This window comes from Pinus tabuliformis, chromosome 1_1, assembly GCF_031772625.1.
Source record: "Pinus tabuliformis cultivar Carrire ecotype Pingquan chromosome 1_1, CPIR1, whole genome shotgun sequence".
Lineage (NCBI taxonomy): Eukaryota > Viridiplantae > Streptophyta > Pinopsida > Pinales > Pinaceae > Pinus > Pinus tabuliformis.
Genome location: NC_142297.1, coordinates 988,229,433 through 988,241,691, shown reverse-complemented (window position 1 = coordinate 988,241,691; position 12,259 = coordinate 988,229,433).

Genomic DNA, 12,259 nt, shown 5'->3' with positions numbered 1-12,259 from the left:
GTTAGCCCTTTATCCGTTGTTTGGGTTTCCTCTTAAAGGACTGAAAAAAAAAAAGAATAAAAAAGCCCTTTCTTTAATTCTGGGAATGCAAACTCTGCAATCTTCAAAAATTTGGAAATTAACATTATTTTTGTTTTCAGTGCAGAGTTAAATAATAAAAGTAACCCTTTTTGTGTCATATTTCTTTGATTCTACATGCAGGTTTTGACTATTTTTGAACTTCTGAAAGTTATCAACTTCACAGTGGGCGCGTTGTTCTAGAATGCCCCGAACTGGGGTAGATTTTGAATATTTTGTCTATAATAAAAATTGTATGGTATCATTTTTTGGGAAAAAATGAAGAAGTATTATCATGATTGTCCCTGAATTGGGTCGTATATGGTTTCAGTGTAGACCGATTGAGTATTGAAGATTTTGAGGTTGATGAGGATGTTTATCCAAATTTCTCATGCCCATACTGCTTTGATGACTATGACATTGCTTCCCTCTGTTCCCACTTGGAAGATGAGCACCCTTTTGAATCTAAAGCTGCTGTAAATGTTTTCTCATAATTGTGTTTTGTTTACTTCAAACCAGAGATTTATTTTTCAAGAATATTGGAAATGTTATTTTTTTTATTTTCTCTAAGGTCTGGTGCATTCCTCTAATTAGTTTGATTATACAGTATTGGGCATTTGGATAGCTTGAGGACTGATGTTCTCCTAGGCTTCTCTAGGCCTAACCGCACTACTATAGTCTTGCATTAATCCAAGAAAATCCTTTAGAACATGAAACACATGCCATCTAATGATCAATGTCAGAAACAATAAATACTGCCAACTGAGCTAACCATGTGATATCTATTTGTGTTGATGTGCATATTTGTATGTAATGTAAAATGATAAGCATACTGTTAATCTCATTTAATCTCATTCTGTTGATTAAGACAACACCCTCATTCAAATCAGCTTAGAAGTTAGAAATAGCTAGCTAGCAGGAACCCTTGAAACAGAAAGGAAAGACCAAATAGGCTTGCGTTGAGCTATGGAGGGCCTTCGAAGGTTTGCGTTAAGGATTAAAAGGCATATTTTAGGCTTGAAAGAGTGCGTGGAGGAGATAGAGACTGCTACAGGCAACATTAAGGTTACCACTAAAGATATTTTTCGATGCCTTGCAACTAAGAAATTAACTAGGAACAGTGGGATAGATGGTAGCTAATATGCATCCTTGGTTGTTCTTAAATCAAACATACATATGGGCCATGGCAGTATGCCATTATTTCAGCACAACCTACTACATAAATTAATTAATGATTGCACAATCTACGTCTTGCATTAACTTTAGGTTCTATACACCATCATGAATACTTAAGGGTAGCATTCACATCTTTGGCATATCATGCATACTCATTTGAAAGGCTTCTAGATCCTAGTCAAGTCCAAGCTGCTTGCAAGTTTTACTAAAAAAGGCTTTGCACTGCTCCTCAATTTTTGTTGCAACATGTTGATCAGATGTTCTTAAAATCTTTACCAAACATTGCAAGGGCAATCACAAAAAGCTGCCTCTCATGATCCGTCCGTTGGGAATCAAACTCGTCTCTGATAGTTGTTGCAAGTCGTGGATTGTGAACAACATTTACTTTATTGGAATGTTCTATAGTTGCATTTCTTCGAGTGACAGAACCTACAACAGAACCATCTCTAAGAAGTGTTTTCACTGAAATAATTCAAAACAATTGCTTGCACTACAAGGGCAAACTGAAAATTCTTGAACCAAGGGAAAAACAAAATAGGGTAACATAATTTTTAATCTTTTACAATTACCTTATTTTTTTGGATATGCATTTCACTTGAGACAACATCAAGAATAAAATGTTGAAACTATAAATCAAACCAAAAAAATGTAAAACTACTTTGTGCAACCCCGCCACTGTCACTATTTACACTTGCAAGATCGGGCAGATTATCAACAGAAATAGAAGCCATTTCCCTCTGTCGATTGCTTGGAGGAGTTGTGGTAGCTAAGTAAGCAGATGGAACTAAATAATCTCTATGGTTCTTAAGTCGCTGCCTACACCACACCATTTCAAATTCATCAAATTTTTGGTTCGTGTAGTAAAACTCAATACAATCTACAACAGTCTTGTGCTCTATGAAAGATGCAATTTTATAGAAGTTCTTGTTATACAAGAAGAAAGTGTCCAAAAATATCTTGTTTTCCTCTGGTGTCAATGGATTTATTGTTTTCCGTTCCTGTTCAAAGGCAATTGGATCTTCAATTAGAGCATTATTAGAGATAAATCTTTTGATGCTTCTCTCCTTCTCGTCCAAAATCTGACATGGCTACTACCCAACTCAATGCAGGGACCTATTGCCTCGCAGCTTGCCTTGTTTGATTCAAGAAACAACTCTTTCCTTAAATGATAATTAATTTTTTTTAGGTTAATAACTCATTAATTTTATATGGGATATATTAATCGAAAATAACAAATTTGAAGTTGTAAAATATTTTGAAAATAAATGCCATCCATCCATATTATATATTTAATATTTCTTTATTTAAACACTTGTGATCATCATAAATTACAAGGATTATAGGGATCTAGATTCCAACATTTCTCTCATACATATATGAAAATTTGACATTTCATTTGTATACGAAGATTTAATATTTATTTATTTAAACACGTGTGATCATCAAAAATTACAAAGATTATAGTGATTTAGATTCCAACATTTTTCTCATACATATATGAAGATTTGATATTTCTTTATTTAGATACTTGTGATCATCATAGTTTGTAGGATTACAATTTACAAACATTAAATGGATATAGATTTTAACATTTCTCTATATATGCCATTTTCTTCACAATGAGTGCAATTTTTCTCTTTCTTATATATTTGATTTGTTGTATTGTTAATTTTAGATGGATCCCTTGTTATCATTGTTTCTCCTTTACGAATTTGTTAGTGGTAGTGTCATTTCTTGTTACACCTTTAGAATATAGGTCTTGATTCTTTAGCCTTACATATATTTGTATGGGTTTTTGAATTCCTAGACCTTTTCCATGATAACTTATATTATTCAGAAATTTGTTACATTTCTTACCAATTCTTTTGTATGCATCTCAAAGCAACCAATTTTATCATCATGTTTATTATCAAGAACATTATTTGGAGCAACACAATAGAGAGACATGTACATCAGTGTCATCATGAATCAAATTGCAAGTATCAATATAGATATTGGTGTTCTGAAAGAAGTCACTAGTATCACAAACTACATAACAATTTTAAGGGCTAATAATATATTTTTTTTCCATTAATTTTTATTGCAATGATTCAATTAATATGTCATTTTGATCTCAAATTTAGGAAATATCATCTACCCATAAATTTAGTGATGTCAATATTTCCTCTAATGGGCTAGTGCTTTGTATAGTGAAACCAACAATTTGATGATAGAACTAATTATCTCTTGATAGTAGTTTTAAGACTTTGTTTATCATGGAATTATTTTGTTTTTGTTTAACAATATGATTTCATGATTACTAATTTCTAGGCTTCTTCCTTATTTTTCCATTTTAAAAATTGCTAAATATCAAATAACACTAACGCCAAACTTTTAATTTTACCATAAACACTTAATCCTAATTTTAACCTGACTTTAACCTAAACTCAACATTTTCAAACTCTTTAATAATTTAAATTGACTTCAGCTTTTAAGTTAAATCTACTTTGAGTTTCACTAAACTCTTAACTTTTTCATAGCTTTACTTTTCACTCTTAATACCAACTTAGTTCTATTTTCATATTACTTATCCTTGTCATTGTACCACATAAACAAGATGTTTAACTCGTATTTCTACTTTAACCTATAAAACCTAATTTTATATCCCTCTGCTAACTAGAATTGACTTACTTATCCTTAAGTGTCATTACATTACATGACCAAGGCCTTTAGCTTATATTTCTATTTTAACATGTGAAATAAGTCACTCAAATCTACTTTGAATTTCACTAAACTCTTAACTTTTTTATAACTTTATTTTTCACTCTTAATATCAACTTAATTCTGTGTTCATATTACTTATCCTTGTCATTGTACTACATCACCAAAATCTTTAACTCTTATTTCTCTTCTAACATGTAAAACTTAATTCTATATCCATCTACTAACTAAAATTGACTTACTTATCCTCATTACATTACATGAGCAAGACCTTTAGCTCATATTTCTACTTAACATGTGAAAGACATGAACAAGACCTTAAGCTCATATTTCTACTTTAACATGTGAAATAAATCACTCAACTGTTCGAGGGACCTTTTTTATATTAAATTGATAAAACTCTTAGACACATATCAATACTATTTTACGACTCGTGATATTAGCCATTTCCTAATCATCCCACTATATATGTGATTTATTTGTATAATATATAAAAAAAATATCTCCAAGGATAAACCTTTGGTACTAATTGTTTTTATATGGAGGTAATTTAGAGGGATCTTGTTTGAACCGAACACAACCGTAGTGGGCTCCTTCATTCTGTGACTACTTTATGATGACACATCCCCATAAAATTTTCAAACTGTGTGACTACTTCATGACGACACATCCCCATAAAATTTTCAAACTGTGATTTTAAACTGTCGTCCCTTTTTTCTATCATTTTGGCGGACACGGCTCCACTACGAATTTGGGACGACCTTCTCACCGCCTCGCAGATCATCACGCTTCTTTGCTACGAATTAGGGACATGCTTCAGCTCCTTTCGCTCGCTTTAACAACTCTTCCTCCAAGCACGACTTCCTCCGAACAAAATATTCTGCGCAAATACACAAAACCAGGATTTTCGGAACATAAAATCAACTGACCCCTCTTTCTACAATTTTTTTTTTCCTAAGCTAAGGAGCGAAATCCATGCGATGATATGATATGCAACTTCAGTACGCTTTTCTATAGTGTATGGTTTAATATTATCGAAACCATTGAAAATTATCTCATAACAACAAAATAGAAATTAACGTAAGACACAAGGAGAGGAAATCTGCCGTCTCCTCCACATAGAAGCATTCCTCACACGTTGTAGCCGGTTCCACTCTTCATAATGCTTCAGCCTACAGTGGCACATCACATCTCCAACACCAACATTGCGATCCTTCAAAACTTGCACTCAGGACTTTAATGATGTCTTAACGTAGAATAACATATTTCAACTATGCAACTTCTCAAATCTATTCACCTATGCTCTGAGACCAATCGTTGGTATTACCAGTAGCAAAAGAAAACATTTTTACACACAAAATTACATAATAATAAAATCTACATCAAATTAATTACATGATTTTAATTAAAATAATGGTATATCATTTTTTTATTGACATATACCAATACCATAGGAAATCTTAGCATTATAGAATTGAGGTTTCTATAACAAATTTCCTTTTTAGCTAATTGATTAGATAGTATTCTATGAATATTTCCACAATTACCTCAATTGATTATTTTTAATCTTCATCCTTAACTCTTTTCATTATCTTCATATTTAATCATAAATAGACTTTAATGTGAGTCCACTTTGAACATTAATAATTTCATAATTTCATTATATCATAAATTAAAATTATTCCCTCACTTATCTCCTACATTGACCGGTTATGTTGTTTAAGATATTATTAACACCTCCTATCTAAGATTGTCCACAAATAATGAAGATAGAATGCACAAAAATTATTAGTATAGTAGATTGGAAAAATATGTAAAAGTAAAATATAATGATATCAATAAGAAAAATTGAAGCCAGAGTCTAATGTAATTAAAGATAAAATGTAACAAAATTGTAAATAAAGATAAAATGCTACCAAAATAGTTAGTATGGTAGATTTCAATAATATATAAAAGTAAAATATGATATTATAAATAAAAAAAAATAATGCCAAAGCATAATGTAATGTAAATAATAAGATATTGGATATTGAAAATACATTTAATGTATCTCCATCTTCCATAAAATCTATGCTTCAAACATTCTAAATATCCATGTAAACTTGGAACATATAAAGCCTATCTATAAACACAGACCACTACTAGAAGGTATTTGTGCATCTATCGGCAAAGAACAATCTCATGGAAACTTTTATTGAAGACCCAACAACAACGACACCCAATTTAAGATTGAATTATGAATTTATAACCTTTACTTCATGCTCATTTTTTTTTATGGTTAAAACAATGTTATGTATAGTACAAACTTTTTTAAACCTTTTCAGAAAAAGTAAATAATGCAATGAAAGTAATGAAGAATCATAACATGTTGAATGAGAACAATTTAGTCAATAAATGCCAAAAAGCTAAAATTACTAATAGAAATGAAAATGTTATGATCCTAATCACAAATAAAAGGTGAACATTGTGTCAAACTATATAGTTCATCCCATATCCATTGCCATAATCAACATCAGTGCACTAAATCAGGAGAGAGGTACTATCACCGCTAGCACTCTCTTCTTAAATATCTTTAAGGAATACATCATCGACATTCATGTTGTTTCTACATGATTTGGTTCTTGTGAAGTTGGATTATATGTGGTAAAAGTAGTGGAACCTCTCATACTATTTTTGAAGAAGATCTATTCCCTTCAAATATTTAAGTTACAAGTGTGAATTGTGATAAGTTCTAGCCAAATATACTAATTTTATGGCTTCTAATTAGTAGTTCATTTTCTTACTATGAATGAACTCACGCGTTTTCCAACTCCATGCACTATTGAATGATATTTTTAAATGAAAATAATATTATATCAGTAAGGGAATTTACATGTAATAATTTGCAAAGTAGATAAAAAGTATAAATATTTATGATACCCTACATACCTCACTCTTCGTAAATTATTATAAGTCACTTTCCCATATGATATTGATTGTTCATATCTAATATTGCATCTTGGTATTGGAATACATCCTCTCCATATAACTGTAAAATATCGCCATGATATCCCTCCCCTTAAGAACATGAAAGTAATTTGGTGCTAGGAAGCCACAACATGCAACATCCTATGCAATACACACCACCTTTTTTTCCAAAATGTCTCATATTCGTTTATAAAATATCACCATGATATCCCTCCCCTTAAGAACATGAAAGTAATTTGGTGCTAGGAAGCCACAACATGCAACATCCTATGCAATACACACCACCTTTTTTTTCCAAAATGTCTCATATTCGTTTATATATTGGAGAATCATTCCTAGATATTTATGATATGTGTTCTCTTACGATATCCATGAATTTATATACAAAACTAGTGCATGTAATATTGGAATCAATGATCCTAAAAAAATGTACAATAGGTTAACAAATAGAGATGAATTTTTTTAACATAAAAAAATATTTCACTAATGTTTGTTGTTTTTACTAGTATACCAACTTATAATGTTCATAAGGGATAATTAACAAACTCTTCATTCCATGCAAATGATTTTGGTACATACTTTCTCTATATTACCCCTTATAGTGCAATGAAATAGGTGGAAAACCTAGTGTCACTTGGTCTTGGTTTTGTATATTCTAAATATACTCAAACTCAATTAGTGGTTAACAATAAATTTTACCATTTGAATTTTTTGAGATATATTTAGATACCCGTAACCTATTTTAGCAATGTTACAAAGGTGTAGATCAATACACTTTTCCGCACAACTTAGGGACATGCTCCATTAATAGCTCATAGGTACAAACAAAATTGAATGAATTATTAGTGAAAACTTGGACTCCATTTTCTCGTCATATAAATAACAAAGTGTCTATCAATATCTCAAATAAATATTCAACAATATTTGTTTTTTTACTATAATGAATGATAAAAAAATGAATCACTCCCTAATGACAACAAGAAAATATAAGCTCTAGATTGGTGATTGCTACAACCATAATTGATTAGAGTGCTTCTAGAAATGGCTTGTGAGTCACTTATTTGTTCAAGTGTTTCCTCTATTTTATATTCTCTTGTCTCAAAACATTTAGTCCTAAGACTTTCAAAGCTTAAAAGACCATATGGGGGACAAAAATGGAAAAACAGAATTAAGATATTAAGAAGAAATTGACTTTTAGCTGTGTCAAAAAATATATTACAACAAATAAAAAATCATTAACTACATCATCCACCTAATATTTCTCCAATTGTTTCCAATCATTCTTCAATGTTTGTTCTTTTCAATCAATATCCAGTGGATTATGTTCTCTTTCTAAGCCATATGCTATAGATTACATCAATGATGGGAAGGAAATATGTGCTAAATTGATAAAATTTTCTCTTCCCATCAATATATATTATGTTCATTTTCTTCATACTTATTTTACTACTTTTTCTTGTTATGAGTTTTGATTTTTTTCACTTAAACTTTTCTTTACATCTTGCGTTATTTTAGTCCATGCTATTACTGTTTCACTAGACTTATCAACAAGATTGATCAGATAATCTCTTTTCCCATTTAGTGATATCCCAAAAGTATTTTAACTTAATTGGCAATAAATATTTCCATAAACATTTCCTTTTAAACTATTTCCATTTAACAAATTTACATCTATAAGGCATCATTATTCTCTAGGGTATTTGAAAGTCTCCTCTGGGTAAGAAGAGAAACATCAATTTAGTTTCAATAAACTATTGAAGAAACATCAATTTGGTTTCGATGAACTATATTTGGCATCATTATTCTCTAGGGTATTTGAAAGTCTCCTCTGGCTAAGAAGAGAAACATCAATTTAGTTTCAATAAACTATTGAAGAAACATCAATTTGGTTTCGATGAACTATATTTGGTCACATTTAAAAGAAAAAGTGTGATAGTACATAGAACAAAAATGAGGTAAAACCAAGTGTTCTTTTGAAATAAAAAGGAGAACACTCCCTAGAAAACTCATAGAAAACTAGAGATACAGCCATGATACACAGTTTCAAATATATTACCGCAAGGGTAATTGGGCAGATATATGGAAATTATTATTTATATTTCTCAATGGTATTAAGAAAATGATGGTATTGGTGTACAAGAGATGAGTGAATGGTGGCATTCATTCAGTGAACCACGAGGTGCTCAAAAGTTGTTGCACGATGTGGAATCCTCATAAAGGAAAGGCATGCATTATCTCAAGTTTTCAAGTGGCCTTTGGTTTAATAGGTGAATGATAAATCATCTACTAATGGTTTAAGACATAAATCTAAATTCACGGAAGCATTACATTCGGAGTTTAGAGAATTATAGGAACGTTTGATACCATAGTTAACATATAAGTATATAAGACTGAAATTTATCTTGACCCATTCTTATTGGATCCATATTTATTCAACAATAAGTTTTACCACATTAACATTTAATGGACAAATGAAAATGGACTCTACTCTTAACCCATTCCTTTTGGATCCATATTTATTCAACAATAAGTGTTAGCACATTAACATTTAATGGATCAATGAAAATGGACTCTACTCATTAATTCCACTCCGTGATCATCATTTTAAATTCGTCAACAAGCTTGGTTATTATTATAGTCCAACTCAATAATTGCTATCATATGGAAAATTTATTTTAAGATTTTTTTGGCAATTTTTTCAATGTATAATTAAAGGAACTTTTTAGTAAACTCTTAAATCCAATATAAAAGAAAATTAAAGAAGTCATGGTGGACAAATTACTCACAAATAAATTCTATTTTTATATAAAAAAAAAAGGCAAATTAAGAGCCACATAAATAGTGGTCATGAGATCCCAAAAGCTTCTTGCATTCTAAATGGTAAGCATTATTCCAACTACCCCCTTTAATTCTTACATTTATATCATTATAAAAATTAATACAAAAATGAAAAGTTACAATTGACATGTCACATCTGTCTTTCTCAACTCTTATGCCCACTACAATTCTCTTTTCACCACCATAATGTTGGAGCATCCCATTCATCTTGTTTAAGACATAACTTCCTCTAACCATCTTTGACGAACTTTGTATAATTGACGCTTTTCGATTTCCCGAAAGACAATATCTATACTGGATTGTATCCAATAGTCAATTATGCAATTGACCTTTCTAGCACATGGATCTCATAGCATAACATATAACTGAGGCTCTTGAAACCCTAAGCATAACAAGATCCATTCAAATAATCAAATAAACAATAAAAATGTCGAGAACCACTAATTTAATTATATTCTTCTATATTCATTAATTGATTATGCACTTAAAAAAACTCACACTCCATAACTTACTCTCTTTTATTCCACCTTGCACAATGGGAATAAAGCTCTTCAAAACTAGTTCATTGGTGAAAGTTAATGGAAACAAATTGTTTGGAAAAAAGGCCACACTCACAGGATATGGGAGGAAAATAAAAGGAGAATTACGCTAATGTATGCAGACCAACTACCTGGATATGTTCATGACTGGAACAGGAAACCACGTGTACTGTATGGGTGTTCAACAACCAGTTTGGGTTGTAGTTTAAAAAAAAAAACTCTCAACAATCTCGATCTCTGTCAATTTTAATGCAGCTTTAAAGGCGACTTGCAATCCCAATAGACTCGTTAATAGAAGAAGAGGGTAGTGAATCGAATGCGCCAACACACTCGTTGAAAGAGAATTGAGGTATAAAAATCGTTGGGAACGATTCGAGCCCATTTATAATTTTTTTAACCAGTTGACTGATAGAAGGAAAGCTTGCTTAATTTGTTAATTTTTGGGAGAGAAGACTGTAACCTGTCAAATGTGGATGAGCTCCTTGGCAGCACCTGCGTCAACATTTTCATATTCGCAGCATGTAAAATAGTGGCGACCATAAGAAGCCCAATTATTACGGACTATGTCCTCTACAGTGACAAGCTTCCTGCCATTATATCAAACTATCAGTTGTCTTCTAAGTCCTCGTCGTGTGAGGTGCACCAATAGGAGAGATTTATGTTATACGCTTGCTGGTTTCTGTGATGTTCCTGGTATGTATATGTTACCGGGAGGGTCCAGATGATGTTGTTTTATGAAAAGGTGTGCCAATAGCAAAGAGGTATATGATTTGTTGTTGGCCGGTATGCGTTGACAGAGGGTAGTACAGGGAAAGAGCTAACCAGCCTGCCATAGGGCATTAAATGCCCGTATGTCAGGCTGGTCAGAGTATGGATGTCGAATGGGTCCATCTTCCATGCATCCTCATTCCGGCGAACGCATACCAGCCTTTCCGGGAACGCTGGCCCACGATCGACACGCTGGCACGACGCGCTGGCACTGGGACCCAGCCTCAAACAACCACCTCGTCTCCCGCCCAAAATTCAACTTTCATTTTCGAGGGCCGATTCCCGGTTCGCACCTGCTCTGCTAATCCTCTGCTCCCGTCTGCGCCTGCTCTGCGCACCCTCTGCAACAGCGATCGCGTTCCCAAACATCCCCTGCGACCGTGGGACCCTCTGCGCAACCTCTGCACAAACATCTCGTGCTGTCCACCTTTTCGTGTAAGATTTCATTCCGTCGTTGAAGAGAATCCTCTTTTACTATGTACTCATCAATTAAATCTAAGCGTTGTCTGGCTCGTCTATAACAGTTGTAAAAGTTTCGAACTGTAAAAGTTCTTGTTGCAGTTATGGCAATTGTTTAGATTGGATAAACTTGTTTTACTGATAGCAGAAATGCAAAATGCAATGAAAACTCTTTTAAGAGCCTAACTCCACAACCTTATCTACTTCTACCGATGTATATCCAAACTAACTCACGGGAATTTATTGAAAACAATGATCATTAACATTGAACTGGATGTGTAAAAATCTCCACAAAAGCAAAAGACACAAGGTCGGTCATCAAGCTTAAAAGGAAGCAATTCATTAGGTGGATGAACACCGGCATAGTACATACATTTTCCCCCTAAATAAAAACCAGTCAAATCCATAACTAATTCAGTTCAGATACAGAGAACCAGGATAACCCATATGTACATACATTTTTTCCCTAAAAACAAAAACCAGTTAAATCCATAAGTAACTAATTCATTCAATCACAGAGCACTAAAACCACCCATATGTAATCTTGCTGCCTTGTCGCAATCATTCCAATGAGGAATGCATCGTTTAAGCAGTAATTAAATTTTGAAACGTAAAATGATGCCCAAGAACAATGAAAGAAATATTGCTCATCGGATAGGATGAGCCATGTGGACCAGGGGATATAAAAAACCCTCTTTGTTTTCATCTTCTCATCACAGAGGAGATGTTGCTTGCTTGCGGATTCTACTGGATCT